This window comes from Mustela nigripes, chromosome 4, assembly GCF_022355385.1.
Source record: "Mustela nigripes isolate SB6536 chromosome 4, MUSNIG.SB6536, whole genome shotgun sequence".
Lineage (NCBI taxonomy): Eukaryota > Metazoa > Chordata > Mammalia > Carnivora > Mustelidae > Mustela > Mustela nigripes.
The window spans coordinates 89,039,480-89,054,536 of record NC_081560.1 but is presented as its reverse complement, the minus strand read 5'-3'; the positions used below and the strand labels follow the sequence as shown (position 1 = coordinate 89,054,536).

General features: G+C 47.0%; 1 long non-coding RNA gene across 1 annotated transcript in view; it reads left to right on the top strand.

Annotated features, from left to right (window-relative positions):
* LOC132016032 (uncharacterized) overlaps positions 1 to 14,329 on the top strand; it is an 86,177-nt gene extending 71,848 nt beyond the window's left edge. The window contains exons 4-5 of the long non-coding RNA XR_009403865.1: positions 6,644 to 6,788; positions 14,031 to 14,329. This is a non-coding gene — a long non-coding RNA (uncharacterized LOC132016032). The remainder of the gene's footprint in view (positions 1 to 6,643; positions 6,789 to 14,030) is intronic.
* The last annotated feature ends 728 nt before the right edge of the window (positions 14,330 to 15,057 follow it).

Here is a 15,057-nt window from a genome sequence, read left to right as displayed (position 1 = left end):
AAATAAACAAAATCTTTAAAAAATGAGGGCGCCGCTAGGGCAGTGCATTTAGGCTGAGAAAAGCTGACCTCTTGGTAAGGGGATGGCAGGGAGGTCATATTCTCAGGTGATGTTCTCAGCAAAGAGCCGGGTGTGGGTTGAGATGAAGAGGTTAAAAAAAAAAGGCTTTGAAGAACTCTGATATTATGGTACAGGTGCTGAGTTCAGAGCAGGTGTCCCGGGATGCTCAGGGAAGTATGTTATGTGGCAGGAGCCTGGGTATCTGGTAGATCAGGGACATACAGAACCAAATGCAGTGGTAATGTCTGGGCAGCTGGACCTCTGGAGGTGACTAAGCTACACAGGCACGTGAGGCCGGAGGGTGGCTGAGGCGAGGGCGGGGCTCGGGTTCCTAAGGCACATTGTTCTGGTGTTTGCTGGCACCTGCCATTCACAGAGAGGCTGGACCCAGTGTCACAGCATTTATGAGCTGGGGCTCAGGAGGGGTGGGTGGCACACTGTGCCAGGTACCCGGATCATGCCCTGTCCTGCCTCTCTCTCCAGTCCTCTAGATTTCCTTAAGCCCTCCAGAATGGCAGTACCCTCCACCCCCACTCCAGCCCAGCTTCCCAACCACCCATGGGGCTTCTTGAGTCTGCATGCCAATATACTCTTCTAGTCTGATCTTGCGTTAACCCCAGCCCTGATTCCCCCTGCAGAAGACCCAGGTGAGATGTCAGGAGGGCAGGAGCTAGAGGCCTGCATGGAAGAAGGCTTGCTGATGAGTTAAGGGACCAGCTGAACTTGACATTGGATGGAAGAGAACCAGGCTCTTCCAGGTTTTGACTTACATTTTGTCTTTTCCCCTTACTCATTGGGGGACCTTGTGAAAGTTATTCTAGGAACTCCAGGGAATCCTGGGAAGCTTCCAGATTTTGAAGACCTTCATGCTTGGATTCTTTTTTTTCCCCCTCTTTTTGACATACCATAAAAAGTATACAATTCAGTAGTTTTTAGTATAACCATAACCACTATCTAGTTCCGGAACATCGTTCTCACCCAGAAAGAGACCCATAGCCATTCACACTTACTCAGCCCTCACTCCTGGCCTCAGCCCTAGCCCCAACAACCAGAAATCTACATTCTGTGTCAATGGATTTGCCTGTCCCAGACCTTTTGTATAAATGGAATCACACACTATGTGGCCTTGGCTTAACCCAATGCTTTCAAGGGCCATCCACGTTCTTGCATGGATCCGGACTTCCCACTCCCTCTTGTGTGTAATCAGCACCAGGCACCAGGGGATCTCTGTAGCACCCACTTTTCTGCACAGGTTTGCCACTGATGAGAAGTCAGCATGCCCCAGCCCCCAAGCCTGAAGCCTGCATCCAAATGCTTTTGCATTTACCGACTCCTACGTCCTGGATATATGTCCTTCTTGGGCTTCTACTGAGCTATAAAACAGATCAGAATCATTATCTCCCAGATTGTTGCCAAGACTATTGAAACAGCTCTAAAAGCATCTACCCTCTCCCTTTGTATGATACACACTGGGAGAGAACTCTGCATATTCCTGCATTAAGTACCTTGCCCTGCCCCTCCATGCAGGAAGACCATTTCTAGTCCTTGCTCCTGCTGTGTGATTTGGGCGTGGGACTCTCTGGGGTGGTAAGAGTTCCAATGAAGCGGTATCCTATCTTCTGGGGGCGCTTCTGACTATCGTGCTAGATAAAGGAGCTACTTGCCTGAGCCTCGGGAGGCAGGAAGCCAGGGGTGGGGGACGGGGGGGGGGGCATCGGACAGAAGCTTGGCTCAGAGAGCCTGTTAGATAAATACGTGCCTGAAAGGAAAGCTAATGTCTATAACGAACCCTGAGTACCTCAGTCTCCAGCTAGAAGTGCTGAGTTGTAGTTGGCATCTCGGCACAAACAAGTCGTCATATCACAGCCTCAGTTCTCTGGCCCGGCCAGCCGACTCTTCTTGCCACTCCTCTCCATCAGTGAGGGACCTTTTGGAACAGAAGGGGTATCTTTAGAGTGGCCCTGAGCAAGCTGCAGGCTCTGCGGTTCTAATCTGAGCTGAAGACACAGTGGGGGTGGGGAAGGTATATTCTTCTTGGGGCACCGAGACTACGGGCAGGGCAGTGGGTTTGTACAAAGTTAGAGCCTTGACCAGCCCAGCACTCCTCTCTTATGCCATTTTTAGAGGTACCCCGAGCAGGACCCAGAAATTCAAGAAGGGGAACAGATGGTCTGAGGAGGGTAAAGAAAAGGAGTGATGGGACACTAGCTCGAATTTGGGGTACCCCCGTTCAGTGATGCCCCCTTCTTCTCGTCTCCCTTGTTTGAGAACCTAGAATGGCAGTTCTAGGTCATTCTAAGCAGGCAGGGAAGTGTACAAAGCCACACATTCCAAGGCCCCTTGCTCAGCCACATCCAAATCAATTGCTCAAGGGCATGGGGCCGTCAGTGTTTCTAACAAGGTCTCCAGGTGATTCCAATGTGCACGAGGTTGAGTGCTTACCTGGAGTCACCTCTCACCTCACCTTCCTGGAGGCTGCCCTGGGAGAGCAGGCAAGACGAAGTCTCTGGTTCATCTGGGGCACAGCCAACTCTAGGAGTAGGGAGACCTCTGCCCCTGTGGGCGTTCACTGGAGACTTGATTTTCACTCTGTCCTTCCTACTGTCCACTTGGCTTTGCTGCGGTCACGAGCAGGCAGCCACACCTGGAGCAAGCTGGGTGTGCATCCCCACACTGATGGGCAGGTCTCAAGACCACTGGGGCCCACAGGAGGCCAGGGACTGGGGAGAGTCTTCCCAGGGTAGGGCCAGGTGGCAATGTGGTGGCAGGGGTGCTGCAAGTGGAGCGGGTGGGGAGGATATGGCAGCCAGCTACAGCCCCCTCCGCGACCCTACAGAACCCCCTAGCTACCTCTGTGCCCCTCAGGAATCTCCCAGAGGGCCGTGAAAGTTCCCTGTGGGTGGGAGGCACTTCTCTAGAGCATCACAGGACCATCCCCAGTACTCTCCTTGCTGCGTCCTGGCAAAGGCAAGCACTGGCAGGAGACAGGGGCACCATTCTGTCGCACTCAAGGATGGGGGCGATGGAGCTCGTCCCCTGCAACCCGTTGGGCTTCCATGAGCACTGCCCTTTTTGGGAAAGCAGGGAGAGGAGGAACTGGAGCAGGAGGAAGTATGTGGGGGAGCAGGAGTCTAGAGGCTCTGTATTTTGCGGTTATAGGGCAGGGCTCTAAGACTAGAGAGGAAGGAGAGAAAAGGGCACCCTGTGGTGGCGTTCCTGCCACCACCCTGGCCACCAGGGAGCCTGGGCCCAACCAAGGTCACCAGGAAGGGGGCCAGGTGCTCCTGAGAGCAGACAAGGAAGAGGCCCCAGGGGAAGGAGCTCTGAGCGACCCTCAGTGTGCTTCCATTGGGGGAGGGGGGGTACCTGGGCTCCGCGGAAATACCTGTACTGAATACCATTCAGGTGTAGGATTCATTTCCGTTTAGGAAATTTTCTCTTGGAACTCTTCCGATCCTCCCAACAACTCCGGAGGGCAAGCTGAGCCAGTTCCGTCAGCCCCGTTTTACGGAGGAGGAGCCCGGGGTCCCCAGAGCTGCAGCGAAGTGTCGGAGAGTCCGGCTGGTGAGGGGTGGGGGGGGGGGGGGGGGCACGCGTGTACGGACTTTCACTTTCCCCTTCGCTCCCCCCACCGCGCTCCCTGGCCTCCCGGGAGCCTCCCGCGCCCTGACCTGTGCCCCTCCTGGCCTCACCTTCCCCAGCGCCCCAGTCGGCCGGTCGCCAGGCCCGCCGTCCCCTCCGCGCAGGCGCACGACGCGAGCGAGCGAGGGACTGCGGCGAGGGACCCGGGCTTTGGCCACGTGTGAACTTGAGCTCCTGCCTCGGCGCTAGGCGTTTCATCCTGTTTGACAAGATTTACTTTAGCCCGCATTCAGGCCGTTAGCCTTCCTCTCGTTGCTGCGTTCACTTTTACTCATACTCGGTGTGAGCGATTTGTCTTCCACCTCAAACGCCCGGTTTCCCGCCCCTCCCCGCCCACCCCCGGCAGCCCCCACCGCCGCCCAAGATCCCAGCCTCCGAAAACCCCTCTCTTCCCCTTGGAACAGTCGTTTGCTGTGGGACAGACTGTTGCCTGGGGAAGAGAAGCCAGAGTTCTCTTAGCTTTTTGGCTCTTTCCTCTTCTCTAAGCTGCACATTTGTTTTACTCTTCCTTCCCCTGTCTCAGTCGTTCCAAGTTTGGCTCCTGCATTGACTTGAGACTTGCCCTGCATTAGCTGCCTGAAATTTTCCTGCTGCTTCTGAATGCTTCCTCGTTTAATTATTCCAAGTGGGAATTAGGATAACCTTTTGTTCTGCTTCAGAAAGAAATCTATGAGCCAATATTCCTGTTGTGCGTGCATGCGGCTCCCTTCTGGGCGGGGAGGTGGGCAGGGCTGATCCTCGGATGCTTGCACGTCCTGGCAGGCCTGGTTTTCCAGAGTGTTCTCGTGTAATTGGTTATCACAGCAGTGATGTGAGGCTGGCAGAGCAGGGATTGGCATTCCCATTTTACAGAGGATCACAGAAGGTGGTTCATGGAGGGTCCCCTGGCTTCAAGTTTTGGCCTTAAACGACCAAAACCCTTTGTTTCAGAGTATAGAAAAGTTCAAATATAGAGCCCAAGTTGATATCCGGTGTTGTCTGTCTGCTTGGGCTACCATAACAAAATGCCACAGATTGGGTGCTTTAAATAAGAGGAATCTATTTCTACAGTTCTGGAGGCTGGGAAGTCCAAGTTCAAGGTTTGCCAGCTGATCTGCTTCCTGGCAGAAGCTCTCTTCCTGTCTTACAGACAGCTGCCTTCTCTCTGTGGCCTCTCCCTGTGTCTCATGCGAGAGATCTCTCTCCCTTTTCCTCTTCTTGTCAGGCTACAGTTCTATCAGATAAGAGCCCATCATGACCTCATTTAACCTTAATTAGCTCCTAAAGATTTTGTTTCCAGGGGCGCCTGGGTGGCTCAGTTGGCTAAGCATCTGCCTTCAGTTTGGGTCATGATCCTGGGGTCCTGGGATTGAGCTCCAGCTCGGGCTTCCTGCTCAGGGGAGAGTCTGCTTTTCCCTCTCACTCTGCTACTCCCCCTGCTTGTGCTCAATCTCTGTCTCTCTCTCTGTCAAATAAATAAATTAAAAAAAAAAAAAGGATTTGTTTTCCAGATATAGTCAGAAATATATGCTAGATTTAGACATTCAACATAATGAATTTTGGGGGTCTCACAATTTAGCCCATAGCAGATGGTTCTAGGAGAGATCAGTCTGGCTTCTACCATCCATGACACCTTAGCAAATTCACTTTGGTCCAAGGACCTTGGGTTCTCAGGTTCTCAGAACTGAGGGCTCCCCGAGCTCAGCCCTACCTGTGCTCCAGACATTGGCTGCTGACACACCTGATCCCAGCTCCAAAGTTACACATTTCTTAAGGTGAACTAATTGCAGGCCCAAGAGGTAGCAACTTTATCTCCAATCTCTTCTATTAAGTGTTGGTTTATATTTACCTTCAGAGAGCCAACTTATTTCTGTTTCTTTCTGGACACCTCACTGTCATTTCCACATACCAGCTTTATGGAACAAGAGAGATCCCTTCACTTTTAGTTAAGCTTAATCTTTCCTCTCTTGGCTGTGGTTGTCCTCCTATTTTTGAGAATCTCATTGATACCCATGGACCCCTCATTTCTCTCCTCAGAGAAGACAGATGCTATCCCTCACCTTCTGCACTAGGTGAGTGTAGAGTTCTTGCTCATGATTTTCATTGAAAGTCAGACTCCGCAAATGGTTATTTTCATATTAATCGAATATCATGAAACACTCTTTTGGGAGACCCAATCCTGGAGACAGAAGGAGCCTAACAGGGCGAGTGGTACCTTTCTCATCTCCAGAAGCTTATTGCCAAACTCTGCCTGCAATTCTCACTTACCCTCCTTTACCTGTAAACCCGCTGCCTTCAGATTCCACTTTGAAAAATGTGTAACTGGGGCTTCTGGGTGGCTCAGTTGGTTAAGCGTCTGCCTTTGGCTCAGGTCATGATCCTAGAGTTCCCGGATGGAGACCCACTTCCAGTTCCCTGGGCTGGGATGGCCGGTTTGAGGGGGGAAGAGGGTGGGGGCACAGAGGAGGGGGGAGGGGGTTGGGGGGTGGGAGTGTTCTTCTCCTTCTCCCTCTGCCCCTCCCCCACTCACGTCCTTTCTCTTCCTCACTTTCTCTCTCTCAAATAAATAAATAAATAAATAAAATCTTTTCTAAGAAGAGGAAAAGATGTGAAGCTAGTTGGATCAATGAATTTGCTCATTAATTCAGCAAATACTGTGGAGCACTCTATGTGCTGGGTACTGGCCTGTGTATGTTGGGGCTTGCCGAAGCGAGAAGTCTTTGTCCTCCAAAAATGTAGAAGCCCCACGTAAAGGAGCGCTGCACTGGTGTATGAAACGAGTTGTGATACGCATTCTACAGAGTAGCAGAGGATCACGTGGGAATATGGCGGGCGTCCTAACCGCGGGGTAGGAGTTGCATCTCCCAAGGCGACCCTTCCGAAGGGCTGATCCTCTCACAGGGACTTCAGCTCTCCCTGGGCTCTGATAGCTCTGTCTTTTTTTTTTTTTTTTTTTGGATAGCCCTTGTCTTTCCAGCCCCGTTTGGTCACGGCTTCCCACCATGGCTAGTCTATAGGCGGTCCATCTTCCTTTCTTGATTCATGCAACCCTTCTGATACTTGGAAGTGGTTCTTTCCTTCGAGAATCTTCACTTGAACCATCCCAGGTGAGTTCTGTTTCTGCCAGGATCATCATTACTGAAGTGGGCACCCGAACGTGATGGAGTCTGGACCCTGCAGGACATAGGACCCAGAATCTGGTGTGAGTAGGAAAGAGGGGGAGAGGCATGGTCGGGACCAAGAGAAGCCAATTCATGAATGCTAAGGATTTGGGGACTTTATTCTGAAAGCTCTGATTAGCCAGTGAAGGATTTTAAGAACGAGGGATTTCTGTTTTGGAAAGCAAGTGCATGAAGGTGGTGTGGAAGGGGTTACAAAAGGGTAATTAGGCAGAAGGTACACAGAAACATAAGCTAATGGTACACCTTAGGGGGCTTTCTACCTCTGTAAGCCATTGGTTCCTAGCCTTCCAAAGTTCTAGTTAGTCAGTTTTCCTTCCATTTTGGAAACTACCCAGTATCTTTCTGATATATATACATCTCTCATAACAAATTAGCCAGAACTAGATTCCATTGCTTGCAACTAGAGTAGCCCGATGTCAAGTTCAAGTAGGAAATGAATAGGGTCCTTAGGCTATGGAATGGGTGAATTCCACAGACTCTTGAGAATCAGTCACTGATTTGTGATCGAAAGAACGCTTGTGGTGAAGGAAGAGAAGGAAGTCCAGAATGACTTGACTTTTAAATTTGAGAGACTAGGTACACAATGTACCATTCACTGAGATGAGGATCATTCTTTCCACCCCACCTGTGGGGGAGGGATGATTAGCTCATTTTTGACAAAGTGAGTATGCAAGTGCTAGTAGAAATATTCCATAGACCTTCTGGTATGCGCCTCCTCCTGAATTTAGGAAAACTATCTGGCTGGAGGTAGATATTTGGGAAGCATCAGCTTGTAAATAGTACTTAAAACTGTGGGAGTAGATGAGGTCACTCAGGAAGAGTAGGTAGCCTGAAAGTTGAAGAAGGAAGAGCTGGGGGAAGGTGAATAGCCCACACAGGTGAGGCGTTAGAGATAGTAGAAGTAGGTCAAGGGGTGAGAGAGTGAAGGGGCTGAGCATGGAATCTGGGGGGGGGGGGGCAGAAAAGAGTGACGGGAACACAAAAGGGGTTTGACAGGGTGGAGAGAGTAGGTGGGATACAGAACTAGATGCGCCAGTCTGGGTGAGTGGCAGCTAAGTTGTGGTGATTGGAAGAATAGGATGCGGTCAGGGGGATGGGTATTTGAGTCTAAGATGTCAGAGATGGAGTAATTCTAGGCAGCAATTAAACTTCAGGTGTGGTCTTGAAAGGTCAAGGTGCTATGAGACCAAGGTGTTTTATGGATGGTCTTTTGCACGGAGATGGAAGTTCTCTGGAAGGGAGCCTTGCCACAAGGCTGGAGTTTGAGGTGAAGGGGTAGTGAGGTCAGAGGTGAGAATGACAGGGCCTGAGGGAAGTGTTAATGACCCGAAAGTGCAAATGGGAGAATTCTGCCCAGAAGCTGAGCTTGAAAATACAGAACAGCTTTTATCCAGGTGAGTTCAGAAAAGGGGTCATCCCTGGGAGATCAGAATTTCCCTCTGTGCAGGATAGCAGACCATACAGATGATAGAGAAGGCAGGGAACCTCTCTAACTAGGCTTAGAACAATGAAGGCGTGGTTTTATTTTATTTTATTTTACCATCAACTAGGGCATGACAGGTTAGCAGTAAGAGCTATGAACGAGGAGAATGGTGGGAAATTGGATCTGAGGAGAGGAACAGAAAGGGGAGAGGTGACCAGAGGGGTCTGGCATGCTGATGCTGTCCAGTGAGGTTGGTGGATTCTTAGAAGCGGAAGGGAGCCTGGGTTCACACTGGTTCCTCAGGCCCGGTGGTCACTACCGTCCCCCCCATGGTGCCCCTCCCACTCTTTGGCCTTCCATGGGCAAAAGTCACCTGGGATGTGGGAAACTCTGGGATTTGTGTTTCTTCCCAAAGGAGTCATTTCCCACTCTAAGCTAGAGAAGAAGCTCTCTCTCTAGCAGGAATACCCACCGAGAGGTAGTAAGTGTTACCTGGAAGTATTGATACCATGAATGTTTCAAACCTTAAGCACTTCTCACTTGTTTGCATTTGCCATGCTCTGTTGGCTGACATCACATAGAAATGTACTTCTGTGAGGATGATTTTCTGAAGTTTTTATCAGTTATAATTTTATTTATTTTAAAGATTTTATTTATTTATTTTATTAGAGAGAGAGAGAGTGGAAGTGGGGGCGGGAGGGAAGAGGGAGAGAGATTCTCAAGCGGACTCTGTGCTGAGCACAGAGCCTGACATGGGGCTCCCCATCTCATAACCCTGAGATCATGACCTGAGCCAAAACCAAGAGTTGGAGGCTTAACTCACTGAGCCACCTCGGGTCCTCTCAATTATAATTTTAAAAAATGTATTAAGAGCATGTTTTTTCTCTAAGAAGATACACTTAGTGGTCCCTTAACGAGGAGTAAGAATTCTGTCAGTGTGAACGTAGGGTCTATCTAGTCCAAGTTGGCACATCAGCAAAGAATGTTCTTCGTTGCTTAATGATTAGGAAAGACTAAAATAGTTACCAAATGGTCAAGTCAGGGACATTTTTGTGCAATATACAAAAGGTTCGTTAGCTACCCACAATGGTTTGACATGTCTTATTCTTTGTCATCTGGATCTTTTATCACCAAGTGAAGAGAAGTCAAATATCCTCTGGGGAAAACCCCACTTCTCTCGTGACATATAAGAGGTTAGTCTCCACAGAGGGCTAGAGCTGAAGGCTCTTGAGCTAATAAGGAAGCCTGAGGCCACTTCTCGTTTGTGAATTCTGACCCCTGGGGGTTGGTTTCTGCAAATGCACCTGCGTGTTGGGGCAAGACACACAGGACTCCAACTTTGGCTTGCACTGCTTTTAAGAAGCACCATCTTGGAACTAGAGCGAGAAGGTGACGCCTTGTATTACCAAAAGGAAGAGAAAGGAGGTATTACAAGGCACCTGAATGCAAAAGTGAACTCATTTAAAAAATAAAACAAAGAACTTGGGATTTTACTGGCAATTCTAATTACCCAGGAAAGAGTTTACAAAAGTGATTTACCAAATCGTGAAAATGTCATTGTGTGTCAGTTTTCTTTATAAAAACAAAACGGCAGGGGCGCCTGGGTTGCTCAGTGGGCTGAGCCGCTGCCTTCGGCTTAGGTCATGATCCCAGGGTCCTGGGATCGAGTCCCGCATCGGGCTCTCTGCTCAGCGGGGAGCCTGCTTCCCTCTCTCTCTGCCTGCCTCTGCATCTACTTGTGATTTCTCTCTGTCAAATAAATAAATGAATAAAATCTTTAAAAAAAATGGCAAACAGCAGTACTTCCTTAAAGATTCGTTAAGTATTGAGTGTGTGCCTTGGATATTCAAAAATATTGTCAAATGGCCCATGTAACCTGGGGAAGAAGGATGGTGCTATTAGCTCTGGAGAAGACTGTACTGGTAATTGGTGAAATTAGTCAACTTCTGATTTTTTTTTTTTAACAAGGCAACTTAAGTGGGAATGAAAAACAGATTCAGAATATAGGCTTAAGCTTCAAAAAATTCAGTGTTTTTCTCATTTCTTGGAAAACCTGATAATGGAATGTATGGCCTCAGAAGCTAATTCTTTATACCCCATCTTAGCCAAAAGGCTGAGGAGAAGCTAAATCTTTAGCTCCTTAAAAGAATGGGAGTTGAATTGCTACTAATGCCGTGTCTCCCACATACAATTAAAAGCCTCATTATTTGAAATTAACAAAATTAATTTGAAATTGCCTTCAGCAATCAGATTGTGTGAAAGAGGGTCTTCTCTAGGAGCATCTTCTGTAACTCATTTCAGCCATTGGTTGACAGAACCACCCCATCCTAGCCACAGCATAGAACTCTCCCTAAGCAGTGGTATTTGATGAACAGGGTCTCATCTGTGCAAAGAGAGTAGTGGGAGGGGAAACTTTCCAGTCTGAATACAACTGTGAGAAGTAGGAATCTCCTAGTATCACTGTCAGGGAGTTTTCTATTTTCTGGCTTGACCCCCATAACTATTGGGCAACCCAGAAGACCACGATCAAAACTATGAAGCCAAGTTTATCTGTGACTCATTCAGCAACAATTTTTAAACTTTGTTTTTCAGTGAGTACCTGATATATGCAGACAAAGATTTTAGGGATACATGGCCCAGACCCTAATGGACCTCATAGTCTAAAGAGGGAATCAAATAGATGACTACAAATTTTAATGAACATGATGAAGGAAACAAGAGGAGAGAAAAATGGGAAACATTGTAGCCGAGATCTAAAGATGAGAAGGAGCTTCCGTTTGGAAAGATCTTAGTGGGTCCAAGAATCTGAGAAAGGACCGTGAAGCCAAAGCTTTCCAAGCTAGAGGGAGAGAAAGTTAGATGAGTGTGGAAAGAGACAGAATTGGTATCATTCTACCAATGGTTTTCATTCTTCCCTCTGCCTTCCATGACCGAAGCAAAGGTCATTGTCATTTGTTTATTCATTCATCTAATAAATAGGTCCTATTGCTCAGACTATGACATGGTCACATGGCGGCTCACATGGCTTTCAGAGCAAAGGGAGGAGGGCAGGGAGTAGATCTAAGGGCAGACAGATGAATTACCAATGAGGGGCCGAGGGGGGCAAAAAAGGGAAGACAAGGCAATTCTGACTATAGGAGATGAGGCTGAAAAGAAAAGAGGAGATGATTTAGAAATAAATCATGGTCAGGCTCATTGGGTAAGCGTCTGCCTTCAGCTCAGGTCATGATCCCGGGGTGCTGGGATCGAGCCTTGCATTGGGCAACCTGCTTAGCGGTGAAACTGCTTCTCCCTCTCCCTCCAGTCCTCCCTGCTGTCCCCCATTCATGCTCACATGCACCCACTCTCTCTCTCTAATAAATAAATACAATCTTAACCAGAAAAAGAAATAAATCATGGCAGCCTTTGGTGTGCTAAGGAGTTTGAGCTTTATTTTTGGCCACAGGGATTTGGCTGGATTTTTTTTTTTTTTAAGATTTTATTTATTTATTTGAGAGAGAGAGAGAGCATGAGAGGTGGGAGGGTCAAAGGGAAAAGCAGATTCCCTGCTGAGCAGGGAGCCAGATGCAGGAATCCATCCTGGATCATGATCTGACCCAGAGGCAGTTGCTTAACCAACTGAGCCATCCAGGAGCTCAGATTTTTTTTTTTTTTTAAAGATTTTATTTATTTATTTGACAGACAGAGATCGCAAGTAGGCAGAGAGGCAGGCAGAGAGAGAAGGGGAAGCAGGCTCCCTGCTGAGCAGAGAGCCCGATGCAGGGCTCGATCCTAGGACCCTGAGATCATGACCTGAGCCGAAGGCAGAGGCTTTAACCCACTGAGCCACCCAAGCGCCCCAGGATTTTTTTTTTTTTTTAAAGGAATTAATTTCAGGGCACCTGGGTGGCTTAGGGAGTTGAGCATTTGCCTTCAGCTCAGGTCATGATCTGAAATTAATTTCTATGAGTTTTTAAAATCATAAAAATAATATATACATTCTAAAAATACTTTAATAGCACAGAAGTATGTAATATAAGAACAAAAAATACTCATTACTTTCATTTTGTAGCTTATTACATGTGTATTACTATGTGTGCAGTCTCATAGAAGGTTTTTGAACAGAAGACAACTACTCAAAATGAAGATGATGATGGCGGCGATGCATTTATGGCTTGTTTATTATTATGCCAGATCTTGTTCTAAGTGCTTTCATAGAACTGATTAGTTTCCATTATGTTGTAAATGCTTTTTAAAATTTATTTATTTATTTATTTATTTATATATAATTTATTTGACAGACAGAGATCACAAGTAGGCAGAGAGGCAGGCAGAGAGAGAGGAGGAAGCAGGCTCCCTGCTGAGTAGAGCCTGATGTGCGGCTCGATCCCAGGACCCTGGGATCATGACCTGAGCCAAAAGCAGAGGCTTTAACCCACTGAGCCACCCAGGCACCCTATGTTGTAAATGCTTTTATTACAGTTCCCATTACGGACAAGAGAAACTGAGAGAGTGGGGTGCTTATTCTCTTATCCTCTCAATATTTCTTAGTTTAAATTTCCAAGAGAAAGACTCATTAATTTTCTATACCAGGACTCACCTTAGGTCACTAACCAAGCTACGGATTGGCTCAGATTCAGCTCTAGCCCCGTGAAGTCACCGTCCTTTAGAACAAAGCAGAGAGTTCCCTCGGTGGCACTGTGGGTGGGACAGGCACCAAGGCTGTTCTATTTGGTACATCCTCTCAGTGATATCTGTGTGTGTGCTTTCGCAGGTTCTTCTGATATTTGCTCCTGGACAAGAAACTCATGTCTACTTTGGGGTTTGGAGTAGGAGCAAACAAATGTCAACAAAACTTCTTCCTTTTTTTTTTTTTTTAAATTTTACTTATTTATTTGACAGAGAGAAGGAGATCACAAGTAGTAGGCAGAGAGGCAGGCAGAGAGAGGGGGGAAGCAGGCTCCCTGCTGAGCAGAGCCCGATGTGGGGCTCCATCCCAGGACCCCAAGATCATGACCTGAGTTGAAGGCAGAGTCTTCACCCACTGAGCCACCCAGGCGCCCCTCAACAAAACTTCTTGAGGATAGAATCAATCTGCCATCAGGGACACAGATGAATTCATATGGGTTCAGGGATTTTTTTTTTTTTTTTTTTTGCCAGACCAGGGCAACTAAAAAATATTTAAGAGGTTCACTAGATTTGCTTGGCTTTACCAGCAAGCTTTATCGGGTTGGCCTATCAAAGACTAAACTTTCAGGCTGAATAATGGGTTTGCTACTTAGGGGTAAGTAGCTGAAGCATTAGAGGAAGGTGAGAAAATACAACAGACAGGACCTGTGGGGCACATAGGTGGCATTCACACCCAGAGGACGAAGAGTCTGTAGAAACATCTTGCCTCCCATCCCCCACTTACCCATCTCCTAAAAGGAAACGTTTTTCTGTAACTCCGCCAGGGAGAAACCTCCTTGTTTGTTTTAAGAGAACACTCCATTAGTCCTGCGGTGTGGAAAGGGAGCTGGGCATTTTGCATTTGTCCGTGAATGTCTCCAATATTTATGCATAACACTGGTGAATTTTAAGCTGAGAGTGTTACTTGTATTTCTGTAAGAGCTGTCTGTAGGAACGTTCACCTGTTGAGGGAATCTAAAAACACCTGGCTTTTTTCAGATCCGAGAGAATTAAGTAGTTTTCCATCAGAGTCTCTCCAGCTTACTTTTGAAAGCTTCCTCTGCTTTTCAGCCTTATCATTGTCCTTTCTTTTATAGGATGTAAATCTCCCAATGAAGAGATACCTAAATGCTAGAGCATTGGAAGCCTTGAGTGTTGTTCTTACCAGGAAATCAAACTGGAGGAAAAAGACATATAACTGTGAATAGAAGACCTCATATTTACATAATTGTTTATTACTTGCATTTTACTCAAATTCTCAGGAGCTCTTCGAACTAAACACAGGAGGAAAGCTTTCAGAAATCGGGAACTAAACACCGATGCTGGTGTGTGACATTTGACCTGCTCCCCTCTGTATCTGAGTTATTTGTGCCTTTTCTCAACTCATTAAACTCTAAGATCCTTGACAGTTGTGTCTACGTTCCATTATGAACCCCCATGGTGCTTTGTACAGTATTTAGTAATCCCTGTGCTGAAATGGACTTTCATTTAAATACAAAAATTTCCCCTCTTGGAAAAATTAGGATATTCTCAGCAGAGGACTCTGAAAGGAGCACATAGTAAACACAGTGTAACTGGGGCGAAAGGTTCTCACAGTGTGAAAAGCTCTTACTGCATTAAAGTAATATATATTAAAATAATATACAATTATTCCATTATGGAACTTTTGAGATGAGGATAGCTCAACCAGAACTCTCTACGACAGCTTCGGAGACCATCTATAGAGAGTATAAACTAAGGGCAAGTTACTGTCTAACTACGTTGGGTAGAAGAGAGAAAAACTGGCAGAACCCCACATTAAAAACCTCATTACTTTTTACCTTCACTTGGAGAACCCTTTGTCGCTGTCTTTGTAGCTCTTTTCCACACACTCTCCAGCCCCTGGTTTCAGATTTTCATAAGGTTGTGGTATATTTAAAAACCTCCTGATGCTAACATACTTAAAGCATCAAGCAAAGAGAAGGTAAGAACCTTAAACCAAGGCCCTTAAAAGCACGCTTAGGAGAAGAAAAAGGACTTTTTGGTTTGGGAAAACTATAAAATAGTAACCAGCATCTTATCATTTATTTTTAAAACAATGCTATTGTTATTGGGTCATAATTTTCCTTTTGTGTATACGCTCAG